The following is a 13,665-nucleotide window of genomic DNA, read 5'->3' on the forward strand; positions in this document are numbered from 1 at the left end:
CAAGGGGGGTTTTGCTGCAGCTTGACAGCACACAGTAGTGTGTGTGTGCTAGAAAGTGCCTATGGCGGAGCTCGGGGAGAACGGCAGCAGCGTGCCGCCTCCCTCCTCGTCAAATCCAGGACACACAGCCGCAGCCGCCGTGCAGCCCGGCGAAGACGAGGAGGAGGCAGCAGCAGCTGGCAACACGCACTGCGAAGGCTCCGTCTTGAACGGGGACTGTGGCGGTGCTGGTGGTGGGATATCGGGCAGTAATAACATGGTCGGCACGGGGTGTCACGCTCCTGGCAGCCAAGCCGGGCATGAAACATCGTCCACCGCCAACAAGACCTCTGTGGGACTGGATGACAAATCTGGAATACCGCGCAGGAGCAGCATTATTAAGGTATTAAACGTTTAAGTTGACTGTTTACAGGATCAGTATGGATGTGATTATTTTTGCACGTCTTCCTGCCTCATCATGGCTTATTTGACATGCAGCATTTGTGCGCTGGACTCATTCATTCAACCACCCCTCGATATATAACGTATGCTTTGCCTTTTCAGCAACCTCGCCCATGAAACATCATGGCTAATGTAAGCGAAATTAATGGTGGGGGGTTTACTGTGCAGAGCAGGCCAGTAATTAATGATTATGACCAGAGCCATATGCTGTGCTTTTGAGTTGACATATTTTGTGGGGATGTGTCGCTTAATTATTGCTCTCTCGAATGTGTCAGTTATCATCAGTTAACCCTGTCTCTGCAATGCATTAGCAGGGAAATAGCTCATACACGCATGTTTCATTTAAATAAGCGCGCACACACACACACACACACACACACACACACACACACACACACACACACACACACACACACGCGCGCACACACGCACACGCACGCACACACACGCACACACACACACACACACACACACACACACACACACACACACACACACACACACACACACACAGTATAACTAGGCAATTTACATTAGTCATAACACCAGTTTTACATATTTTGAATGGCAAAGAACAATGTGTGTGGGAAATCAAAGTACTAGTAGAAAATCACTGATTTCAGCCATTAGGGGCTGTTCAAAATGACAATGGTTTGGCAGGGAAAAGATTAAATAAAACCTAGTTGGCTGGGAGATCTGATGATAAAAGACACCACTTAAAGTATGATGCCCATGTTTGCCCACACAAGGAACATGCCGTGGATAAAAGTGTCCACTAATGTCATCTCATGTTTGTGTTGGGAGGAAAAGTGTAAACATTTTAGTGTTCTAAAATCTGGTTCTCATTCTGTAACCATGCAATATAATCAATACAAAGATTAGGCCCATGGTTTATTTTGTTATTGGTGAATTCTCTTGCCTTGAACAGAGTCTAGCTCAGACAGGGGTAGGCAACCTTAGGCACGGGTGCCAACATTGGCACAGGGGAGGAGGGTGATCGTACTGCACACTGTAAGAAGTGTGAGAGAGAGGATTTTTATTTTAAAAACAAATCTTGTTTTAATAGTCAATTAAATGAAGTTAGGTAATTTGTAGCAAATTACATCTTGCACAAAATTCTACATTCATTAAACCTCTGAACTCTGACTGGGGAGGGAGTCGGGGAGATAGGTGGATTATTGCTCTGGGTCTAATGATCGTTATAACAATTAATGTCCTGCCAATAAGATTATGTCAAAATATTTGTCATTAAAATATATGTTGACATGGCACACTGACACTAGAAAATAAAAACATTGCAAAGGTTGCTAACCCCTGTTCTAGCTCCTACTTGCCTTTTCCAAGGCAGTTTTTACTTGCAACACATTCTTGGCACATGTTGAACTTTGACACTCTCTCTGCTTGGAGATTGATGGAGGTAATATTGACATTTCTGGCTTGTAAAGCTCAGAGTAATCTCTCACCACACAAGGATCTGTCTCGGTTCTCATGCCATGCCAGGCTAGTGCAATTTATTCAAGTGAGATGTTCACTCCTGTCAGCTAGAGCTGTTCCTCCTGGACCGCCTTAAAAGACAAACTGAAATCGAATCTATTGGAAGTTATTTGAATAATACAATAGCAGAATACATTTCATGTTAGATTCAACCTCTGAGCTTTTCTGTTAGGGATAGAGGCCTTTAAACATTCTTTGACAAGCTTCTCATTGCCGCTGTACCTGTTTTTGTGGAAATGACCAGTCCAGTTACAGTACCAAGGCTTTCACGTAGGTGGTCCAGTGCTACTCGTTCTACTGAAGGATTTCAAATAGTTTCTACACCAGTGAACTGTAACAGCACAGTCTTAAGGGTGGCTAATTGCAGTAATAATTAAGCAATGTCTAGGGACTGCCCATAAGTCCGACATCTCATTACTCCGGCGGGGGCTAGGGTTAGGTGTTTTACTGAGGTTAGGGTTAAGGTTAGGTTTAGGCATAGTTTTACTGAGGTTAGGGTTAAGGTTAGGTACCGTAGGACTAGATTTGTCTTTAACAGGGACATGCCTTTGTTTGGTATTCTTTGCATTAGTTTGTTGGGTAAAATAAGTGCTAAAGATTTCTATATTCCAATAATTGCTATAGAGCAGTGGTAATTAACCAACCAGCTGATCACAAGGCCGATCTTCAAGGCCACTACAGTCGATCCCAATACATATTGTGCGGCCATTCATTTAAAGTTTTCAGACGCTCTGGCTTGAACAATCAGATCTCAGTAGAAATGTGGATTGGTCCGCTTGTATAACCCCTCAAATTATTGAAAGTGGAATGACCCAGTCTGAGAGGAGCAGTAGGCTACGCTCGCTGCACAGTGGTCGGTCTATGCCTGTGGTTGACTGTACTATGCACTCAGTCTTGTCAGCGACAGGCTGCCGGTAGGCATTATCCTGCACATCTAGTTGACAACGGATTTATTGATTAATAGACAAGCACACCGCAAATGAGATGGGTATGATCAACCAATCAATATCAGATGTCTTCCATCAAGAAGAGAGATTTTTTTTTTTTTTTTTAAGTTAATTCCGATAAAGTGCCAACGCGTTGAACAGTTTGATTCATAATACAATATTTCAGCTGAATATAAGCCTAGTGATGTGGAGAGCATTATATCTTTTTTCAAGCACTTTTGTTCTTACTTCTTGTGCTAATTTCTAATTTTGTTTTCTTTTAACAAAATACCAGAAGGTGGAAATGGAATTCCAGTCTTTGTCCTGAATATTTGCTTAGGAAGTTGTGTAAAACATGCAACTTTAAAGGGACTACACAATGAATTTTAAAATGTTCCTTTCTTTCTTGTTTTTTGGTCTTACCAGTGTCTCTTCCAGCCCCCCAAAAACCCAATTCTAAGCCTTACCTTTCATTTCAGTGATTTTTTTGTAAATCTTCCCACAGCCTAGGTAGGCAGAGGGCTCATATCCTAATTTGGGCCCCCTCGAGAAGGGGCGGTACTTTTTGGGAGGCTATATTCTATTGAGACTACTATACATATATATGAGGTGGAACCATGAGGTAAAGTGGTGCTAAAATTGGAACGATACAGAGAAGATTTTGCATTGTGCCGTGGTATCTTCTCTGTATCATTCCAATGTTAGCCCAAAGAAGCGCCCCGTTGCCAACAAAGGGAATTTTGGTATTGCATCTGAAATGACTTAGAATTAGAGACAGATAGAACATGAAATTTCAAGTCCAGGCTAGTGCAATTTATTCAAGTGAGATGTTCACTCCTGTCAGTTAGAGCTGTTTCTCCTGGACTGCCTTAAAAGACAAACTGAAATTGAATCTATTGGAAGTTATTTGAATAATACAATAGCAGAATACATTTCATGTTAGATTCAACCTCGGAGATTTTCCGTTAGGGATAGAGGCCTTTAAACATTCTTTGACAAGCTTCTCATTGCCGCTGTACCCGTTTTTGTGAAAATGACCAGTCCAGTTACAGTACCAAGGCTTTCACAAGGTGGTCCAGTGCCAGAGGATTCAGCCAACAAATTATGCCCTTTGGAGCATTACCAATGCCCCAAAGGCATTAAGGAGAATGTCAGACTACATAATAAGAACCTTCACTGGCAGTCATGACAAATTGGTACAATGCACTATAGGTCCTTATGCTGTCATTTTAAGTCATTTCTCAGTACAAAACAGAAGAGAAAATGTCAGCATGAGTCACGGTATGGTAAAGTCTGACAAGTTGGGGCCATAATGTTTCGGCAGCTGAAGATTAATAACTTCTAGTGGCAGTGGGGTATGCTGCAGGTCCTAGGGATTCATTAACACATTGACCGCCATTTTAACATTCACTGTAGGCTCCCCTGCCATTTTGTTTAAGCATTTTCTTCATATTTAGACATTTTTCCTAAATTCCCTGTTTGCACGAAAATGTCATACAGTGCATGGATTAAAAGAGGACATCCTCTAGTCTCTCCAAAAAATATTTTTTTGTATGTACGATGTAGCAATCTAGAGTTTTGGCCATTTCAAACCCCTTGTTTTTTCAAAATCCAGGTGGAAATTCAAAATAATTGGAGTTATTGACCTTTTTGTGAATGATCTGTTTTCAAGTGGATAACTCACTTGAGATGTGTCTTTATGGCTTCAGGCATTATCAGATAAGTGTACTAATGTAATTATGTAATAGGATTTATTTTTAGAATTTTCTGTTTAGAAAAATGCAGAGAAAAATATTTTTATTGGCTATATCTGACCAAAAAACTCACATACTATATTGCAGTATTTCTGTGAGTATTTCTGTGAGCCCCCACTTGGGGGCGCTTTCTCTCTGTCTCTGTGTGTCTGCTGGTTGTCTTTTGCTCTGTACAGGTGCACACACACAAATAGACATAAAAGGGGGCATGAGTCTTTTTTCTAACATGTCCTAGAATGTGAAAATAGCAGATCTACAAGCTCTACAAGCTCAACACATCGCTCTGAGACTGACACATTGAGAGCTTGTCATTCAATTTTATATGAGATACTTCAATGGTTTCCAGTGGAAATAAGCTTAGTCTTTTCATGGATCTCCTTTTAGTAGACCTTGTACCAGTGAACTGTACCGTCATGAAACTGTACCTTTTCCTATGCAAACTTCTAATAAAGTCTTCAATCAATCAATCAAAGTCGAGCTTGTAGATCTGCTATTTTCACATTCTAGGACATGTTGGAAAAATGTCTCCCCCTGCCCCTAAAAAAATCCTCTGCACTGCCCTGCTAAACAGCTCCTCTGCGTCTTTGCTCGTTAGTAACGACACTAGTTGATCTCTTGCTTTTTGGGAGGAGCGTGGTGGGGGAGCGTGGGAGTTTTGGTGGTGGTCCGTGAGAAGTGTTGGCTGGAGACCAGGCAGGGTAATGAGAGGACGGACCCCCTTCCAGGGACCACTTCACTTGTCTCTGACTCAACTGGATCGCGTCGTGAACTTTATGTAATCGGGCAGTTTTATTGATTGATTTTGTAAGAGTTGATTATCGTGTTCCCACTGCTCTGCGGAGCGAAGCGTTGGGCCCGCGGACCCCCTGTTAGAAAGCCGACCAGGGACCCCCCTTTGCAAAGGACCGCCTGGCGCCAATGGCCTGCTTGGCTGCTTGTGGACCATTACAAAACAATATATTATAGCCTGGATATATGGATTATAACCTGTGGATTCTAATCAACCATCATCATTCTCAGGTATGTTTTAGAAGCATTTATATGGCGAATTGGCGATAATTATTTTGTATCTAGAGAGAGAGAGAGAGAGAGAGAGAGAGAGAGACAGATCTCTGAATCAGAGACTCTGATAGCACTGTGCTGATCAGGACAGGGGGACCACTGAAACAGACAGTGGTCCGTGGACCACCAGCCAGCTAAGAGATGTTCACACACACACACACACACACACACACACACACACACACACACACACACACACACACACACACACACACACACACACACACACACACACACACACACACACACACACAGCTGTTCTCACACTTTTTTTTTCTTCTCTTTTTTTTCCGCCAGCCTTGTGTGCGCAAAATGCGTCACTGTGCCAGTTCACTGTGGGTTATGGGGAGATTTATATGCATTTGTATTGCAATTTATACATTATTACAGTCTTTTTTTCAAACACACTTACTTTGATGTGTGATATTTTGGGTTCTCTGTAAGATAAAAGGATAAAAATTTGTCACGAGCTGGGGGAGAGTGTAATTAAACATTACATTATATAAAAGCAAATTCTCGGGACTATCGGGCCTGGCGGGGAACGACATTGGGATTTTCTCGGGACTATCGGGGGAGGCGGGGAATGAGTTAAACAGTCTCATAGTGGGATCATTCGACTTTCAATCAATTCTGGATGTACATTTTCTTCAAACGTCTTATCATTCCATAGATTTCCAGTTTGACATGAGAATGATTGCTTTTTCAGCTTAATTATAATTCAATATGAATGCTCTGTCATTGGCCAATGCACTGCATTTTCTGTTTACATTTTGAATGGACTGAATTTTAGCGAACTGACTCCTGATGTCCCTGGCAGATCACATTTTTTCACTCCCACCACTGTATACTTGGCTGAGGTGTCAGATCCAGTAATGAGTATTCGTTTTTTTTTTATTCGAATTTGTTTTCTTGCACGGTGCAATGTTTTTTTGTATTGTTTTTGTTGGCAGTGCCTTGTGGATCAGTAGATGGTAAAAAGCGGAAAAAAGCACACCTTAACCGTCATTCATAACTATGGTTGAACTGCTTTGGGTTGATGTGGTAAGGAGGAGGAGGAGGACTATCGTGTTCTCATCTGAAGAGCTCTTGCACTCAGTGTTGTGAAACCTGACTTATATTGGGTGGAGGGAAAGCAGATAGTGCCATATCAAATCTACAGTACGTGTGTGAACAGTTTTTCCACATAAATCTTATGTGGAAAAAAACCCATCAACATTTATCACACAACGAATAACAAATTACAGTCCATTTGAAATAACTTAATTTCACAGTTATTGAAAGATAATCATAATTAACAGTTACTCGTTCTCTAGCATTGTCAGGTGTGTTGGTCATAACACTCCATAAACTAAAAAGCAACCTACACTTACTTTTACGGCTGTATCTAGGCCAGCGGTTCTCAAACTATGGATCCCGACCCAAAGTTGAGTTGCGGGAAGGTGCTGTTGGGGCACATTGGCAACCAAAACAATAATGAATATATTTTAAGCAAGAAACACTTAAAGTGAGGTTGTTGCGACCAGCGTGAAACAAACGGACACTCCTCTCCCTTTAACACACACACACACACACACACACACACACACACACACACACACACACACACACACACACACACAGCTCCACCCCAACAACAAGTAGCAGAACAGTTTTCCTCCTCAGAGGTGGAAAGACTGGTGATGCAAGGTTAGCAGACACGTTCACAAGCAGAGGCTTAGAGAGACAAACTTATTTTAACTGTTCATAAATGATTTCCTATAGGATTATGTTTAATATAAAATGCATGGACCACTAGTCCATTTGGTTCCATCTGTAGCCTTGCGGTGTTAAATTTCGATCGCGACGCGATGTAACATTACCGACCGGCTCGCTCGGATTCCAGACAGACAGACAAACAACCAGACCAGTAATCGAGAGTTCGATCACGAAATTCTCGTTGTAATATTATGTTAAAGTACTACTAGCAACATATTCTGTCTAAACTCTAAATGCTTATGGGGGGTGGTACAAATCCATCTGTATTCTTGTATTCTGTACCCTCGCAGAGTTTCGATCGGGGGGGGGGGGGGGGGGCTCGTGCTAGAAAAAGGTTTGAGAACCCTGATCAAGGCTGTTCAAAAAGCTGTGAGGAGCTAAACATGGAAATAAGACAATTATAGTATGTACAGTAATATGACACGCACGCACAAGAATTCAGTTCCACTCCAATCCTTGCTTTCATTTATTCTTCAGATCAACAGTTCCCAGCAAACTATCATACTACGTCACCGTGGATGTTACTTTGTTGCGATATTTGCGTTAGTTGCGTTATAGTGGTCATTCGGGTGAACAGAAATTGTCTGCTTCCAAATCCACGCTCACCCCCTCTCCATCCAAATTCCCACACTAGTGGACTAGTGTCCAGGTAAACGCCATGAGGAGTTATCACCAGGGCAGCACCCCAGCTCCAGTGATCACGCCCACCACCTACTACCAGTGTAGTGCCCAATCTGTCAATCAAGTGAAACGTGTAAAAAAACACACAAGTCACATTATGGCTCCTGCACTTAATGTAGGATCAGGATGTACAGCTATGCTATATGAAAGAGCCTACCCATCGCTTAAGAAGCCTTTTGTGTCTACTGAAGGATTTCAAATACTATCTACACCAGTGAATTGTAACAGCACAGTCTTAAGGGTGGATAATTGCAGTAATAATTAAGCAATGTCTAGGGACTGCCCATAAGTCCGACATCTCATTACTCCGGCGGGGGTTAGGGTTAGGTGTTTTACTGAGGTTAGGGGTAAGGTTAGGTTTAGGCATAGTTTTACTGAGGTTAAGGTTAGGTACCGTAGGACTAGATTTGTCTTTAACTCATTCGTAGTTTACGGCCGTAAAGCCCGTTAATTTCTCTATGTCTTTCACTGCCGGCTTCTCCTTACTGTTAACGTGGGCGCTCGTCCAGTTCCCATCGTGCGTGATCGGACACTGCTATGCATCGTGTGTTCGCGTATTCCATCAGCTTCTCGAATCCGTTGAAACTTTTTCAATTGATCAATAAGTTCTCCATCTGTAAGCCGCGGAGTGTAGACAGAAAGTTAACGGGCCAAAATAGAGGACGGACTTCCGCTTCCGGTTCAGGGACTCCAATGTTAAAGTTGTCCGCTCAATAATGTGTCCGTGTAGAAACCGATCATGGAGCATTAGTTCCGGCCTATTTTAGTTGCGCTTCGATAAAAAAATGTTTTTTAATTAATTTTTATTACATTTACGGGTTCTACGGGCATGGCAGAGAAGGGGTACAAAGGGGTATTTTGATGGCAGAGTTTGTGTTAACAGGGACATGCCTTGGTTCTGTATTCTCTGCATGAGTTTGTTGGGTAAGTGTTAAAGATTTCTATATTCCAATCATTGCTATAGAGCAGGGTTAGGGTAACCAACCAGCTGATCACAAGGCCGATCTTCAAGGCCATCACAGTCGATCCCAATACATATTGTGCGGCCATTCATTTAAAGTTTTCAGACGCTTTTTTCCCCCAACATATCAATTTTCAACATATTAGACTTGACTCCATCGAGGCTCACTGACGTTTCACTTTACCTTGGGCTCTTGATGAGAACGCTGTTCGCGGCACGTGATAATTGGCGAGACACAGAGCTTTTCATGTTTGTACCATAGAGGTATGGTTTGATATTTACAGACGTTGAAGACTCCTCACTACTGCCCCCACGGTTGACAAACGGTTCGCCACGGGTAGTTCAGGCATACGTACGTTTTAATCGGTTTTAATCCGTCGGTTTGGGTGGTGTCCGCTAGCCAACGGACAGGGAGAAAATGCGGACATCAAACCTCCGTTTCTAATGTAGTCCTGCGGTACTTATGTATTACTATGCATGGTACTTAAGGTGGCTGAGAGAGTAATCTTTCCAAGAGGTGGCTTAAGCGTCACCTAATTGTCCATCTGGTTTCAGGTGTCTGGTCCATATCCAGCAGTGTTAACCAGCTCCACTGGATATTGACTTGATTGATTGATTAAAGATCTGTCAACATTCTTAGTGCTGGGAGCTTTTTCTATCTCAAATTTCACATCACGTCTGTGTTTGTTCCAGACGAGTGAGGCGACTTGCACTCATTCCCATGCATGAATGAAGCCTTATTTCTTTGTGTGCCTGCTCAGGTGTCACTGAATTACTAGTCTGGGGATGATGTGAAGTGGGGCGAGCAACAGGCAGTTGTTTCAAGGGTAGCTCAATGACTTGTGATCACACTTCTGCTAAATTAATTGTAAGGCATGGCTATTCCTTCCCTTATGCCCAGATGGGTTATCCTAATAGGCCTAATATCATACAGCTTTACAAGCACGTTTAAAAACAGTTACTTAGATAAAGTGCTATACTAAAACACATAAAACGGAACATCTAACTAACAATACAGCTGTTTTTATTCAACTACCCTTAGACAGTGCGAATCGAGACCATCCTGTAATCTTATCAATGTAGTCCATTCACAATAAGTGGAATGGATTATATGTTTTTATGTGAATATTACAGCAGGGGAATTATAGATGTATGTTATTGTCCTAGTTTGTGCAGCCCATGGACAATGGTTACATTGAATAATTATTTGTTTCATATCAGACCAATCTAATTTCTGATAATATGGTCAATAGAAACAGATTCTTAACTACCTTATTTTTTTACTATTCTTGTGGCAGACTGAACAGTGTTTGTACATTTGAGAATTGGAGCAACAGTATTTGTGCCACATTTGGTGCGAATTGGAACAACGGTGAGCCCTATTGGCTATTCTGATGGCAGACCCCTGACCAGTGTTTATACCAAGTTTGATGCGGATTGGACCTTGCAAGTCTATGTTTGTGTGTGTGTGCGTGTGCGTGTGTATGTGTCTTTTTTCTGACACACAGCAAAGGTCGTCGGGATCGGGACTCGAACCCGCGACATGCTGATTACCAGCCTAGGTGCCCAGACAGCTACGCTAGTTGGCTGGGCCATGTGTGTCTTTTTCATTCCCATATACAGTATGGAATATGGATATTGGTTGGATGGTTCCCGGGATGCGCAAATGACACGCACACGCACACGCACACAGAGATTTGCGTGATTTATGGAAGGATAGATATACGATTAAGTTGCAGAAGAGTGAGGCACGCATTTTTGCATTGTACTTAATAGGACAGCATTGGAGCGTAGCATTCCTCCCTATCCTCATCCCCTTCCATCGGAAGTAGGCGTTGGCCTTTTTTACTCGATTGGGAAAGGATGCACGCTATCTGAAATGAGAAACGCTGCTGGTAATTAATCAAAATGTCAGTATATTGGTTGTGGTTGATGATATAATTGTCAAGGTTCTGTGAAATATTTAAATTACAGTAGCTGTAAAATGCATTTTTTTGTAGGTTACAAAGTCAGGGTTTAAACTGACCTGCACATTTGTATGGAAGCACATTGCCGTTAATAATTAACTTCAAAGGTTTTCTCATTCATATTGGACACAGTTTTTATTCAGTCCATACCAGGTTTGCAGAGGATGCAGTTGGTATGATACTTATGAGAAATTACATTCTAATTACAAAATGATATACTTGCTAGTTGGAGACTCTTGTAAAGACCTCAAAATTAACTCATTGCATGCCAGGCCCGATAGTCCCGAGATTATTTCAATGTCTTTCCCCGCCAGGCCCGATAATCCAGAGAATTTTTTTTTTTTTTTTTTTTCCAAAAATTTTTGGACCCCAAAAACTTTAGTAGGCATGATAGCAATCGCGAAATTGCATGTTTAACCCCCATAGCAACCCCATCTTTCAAACATGGCAGCCATCTTTGTTTACATTTTAGGAAAACATAATGGCTGCTATCTCATGAATGCCTGAACGGATTTCCATTCGGATTTTTTTGTTTGAAAGCTGTGAGCAATGTGCAGACACGTGGTGCATTATCTAGGCATGGGTGTGCATGATCCGTGCACTATGAATTACATGGAAGTCTATGGAGACAGAGGCAGGGGAGAGTACGAAGGTATTGTTAAATGGCGGGGAATGTGTTAATTTGAAACTTATAGTATTTAAGCAGACAACTAGTGCAGTGTTCCTTGCCTATACTATATCATGCATTTGTGTGAATGTGAATGGAGAGTCTTGGAGAGTACATTATTGTATTTTTTATTGATCATGTCTGCCTTCAGCCAGGGTATGTAAAAGATACCATTCTATACTGCATCTTCTCTCAGGCAACAATACTGCTGGCGACGGACCTCACAGGGAGGGGATTGGCTGATTTATCAACTGAAATTGTGGATTGAACCGCTTCCGGGGCTGTATTGATGTGCTATTAGGGCTGCATAATTATCTCAAATAATAATTATAAAAAACATTATTTCATGTGTTTCACACTTACGTAATCATGAAACTTGGTAATTAATTTTCCTTGGCCAGCTGTTGCTCTTTGCCCTGCTCTCTTCAACATTACACAAGATTTACTGTAATAACTCATCTCCCATCCTTCAGGCTCATAGTCAGCATATCGCAGAGAGCATATCACAGAGGCCATTACATATCAGTTGACCAAAGATATGGTTTCAAAGAACAACAAAGTTATTATGGTTACTTCAAGATATATTTCCGTATTAGGCCGACATGTAATCATTTTGCATTAAAACCATACATATACTGTAACTGTAGATTGTTGTTGCATGAGGCCAGATAACCTTGTACAATGATAATGATGGGCCAAAATGTCCTCATCACAGACTCGTAGCCTTATTTATGTTTGCCAGACCCAGGGGGTCGGCCTACATAAGGCTTTGTCGGTCGGTCTGTCGGTCGGTCTGTCGGTCTCTCTTTTCCTCAGTGTGCCTGTCCCTCTTTTCCTCAGTGTGCCTGCTCATCTGCCCCTCCCTTCCCTTGCTCGGCTGATTGCCTTGAGTGCCGTCACCTGTACAGGACCAGCTGAGTTGAGTTGGCTGACGAGCTGCTGACACTATAAATTCCTCAGCCCATCTACAAGCTCACAAACATTTCCAGCTGCTCAGCCTATACAATCCTGTGTGTTCATGTGTTAGTTCAGTGCCATACTAGTCAAAACAGCCGATCTACAAGCTCACTACGCTTTGTTGCTGAGACTATAAAATCCTGTGTGTTCATGTGTTAGTTCAGTGCCATACTAGTTTTCATTGCGGGTCTGGCACGACCAGGTGACCTGGTGTAGTTTTACAAAGACGATGGGAAAATGAAGATATTTGCATGGCTTCTCATGAACATACAATTTCCAGTGCAAGGTTTGATGATTGGATTGAGCCTCCATAAACTGTCAGCTCACCACAAGTAAAATAAACATACAGTCATAAGATGGTGATGCTCACTATTGTGGTGTAGGTACATAATTCTCTGGACCAGAGAGCAAGGAGCATCTCGTGATGTCCTCAGTTGTACACATGGATAGTCCTCAACTACCCACTGAGCCAGAAAAGAAGCAATGAGTCCACTAGGGGATTTTGATGCACACAGATCCCTATGGGATGATGCAGTTGGGTTAGATTTTCTCTTTCACTCATTGTGTGTGCACACGCACATTTATTTAAGTGGTATGTCAAGATAAAAATAGTTGTTGTTTCCCCATCATGAAAGTTTGATTGAACTATTATTAAGTAAGAAATAGCAATATATGATTATCATATGCCTTTGTTTTGCTGACTTGCCTTGAATTGTATTGCAATACATCTCTACAGAAGAAGGTTTAACATAGAAGGTGTGACATAAATATTTCAGAGGATAGCAGATTATAATATGGTATTAATGATCAAGAGGAAGATAAAGACATGGAGATCCCTGTGATGCCAGGGGAACCAAATCCCTTTTATGCCCATATATGGAGATCCCTGATGTCATCAATATTTAACCCATACTTGTGAATATCTATGGGTACCAAGGGTCTCCATATATGGGTAACTGGTCCGATATACATCACTGGCCAGATGGCCAAGACATGGCAC

The 13,665-nt window shown here is 42.0% G+C and overlaps 1 protein-coding gene across 1 annotated transcript in view; it reads left to right on the top strand.

The window, feature by feature from the left end:
- Positions 1-257: 257 nt before the first annotated feature.
- The window catches only part of plcl2 (phospholipase C like 2), a gene marked incomplete at its 3' end in the record, with an annotated part of 43,217 nt that continues 29,809 nt past the window's right edge, over positions 258-13,665 (top strand). Inside the window, exon 1 of the mRNA XM_080737345.1 lies at positions 258-382. The remainder of the gene's footprint in view (positions 383-13,665) is intronic.

The sequence above is a fragment of the Nannobrachium achirus genome (genome assembly GCF_963921795.1).
Source record: "Nannobrachium achirus genome assembly, chromosome: 2".
In the NCBI taxonomy this organism is placed as follows: Eukaryota; Metazoa; Chordata; class Actinopteri; order Myctophiformes; family Myctophidae; genus Nannobrachium; species Nannobrachium achirus.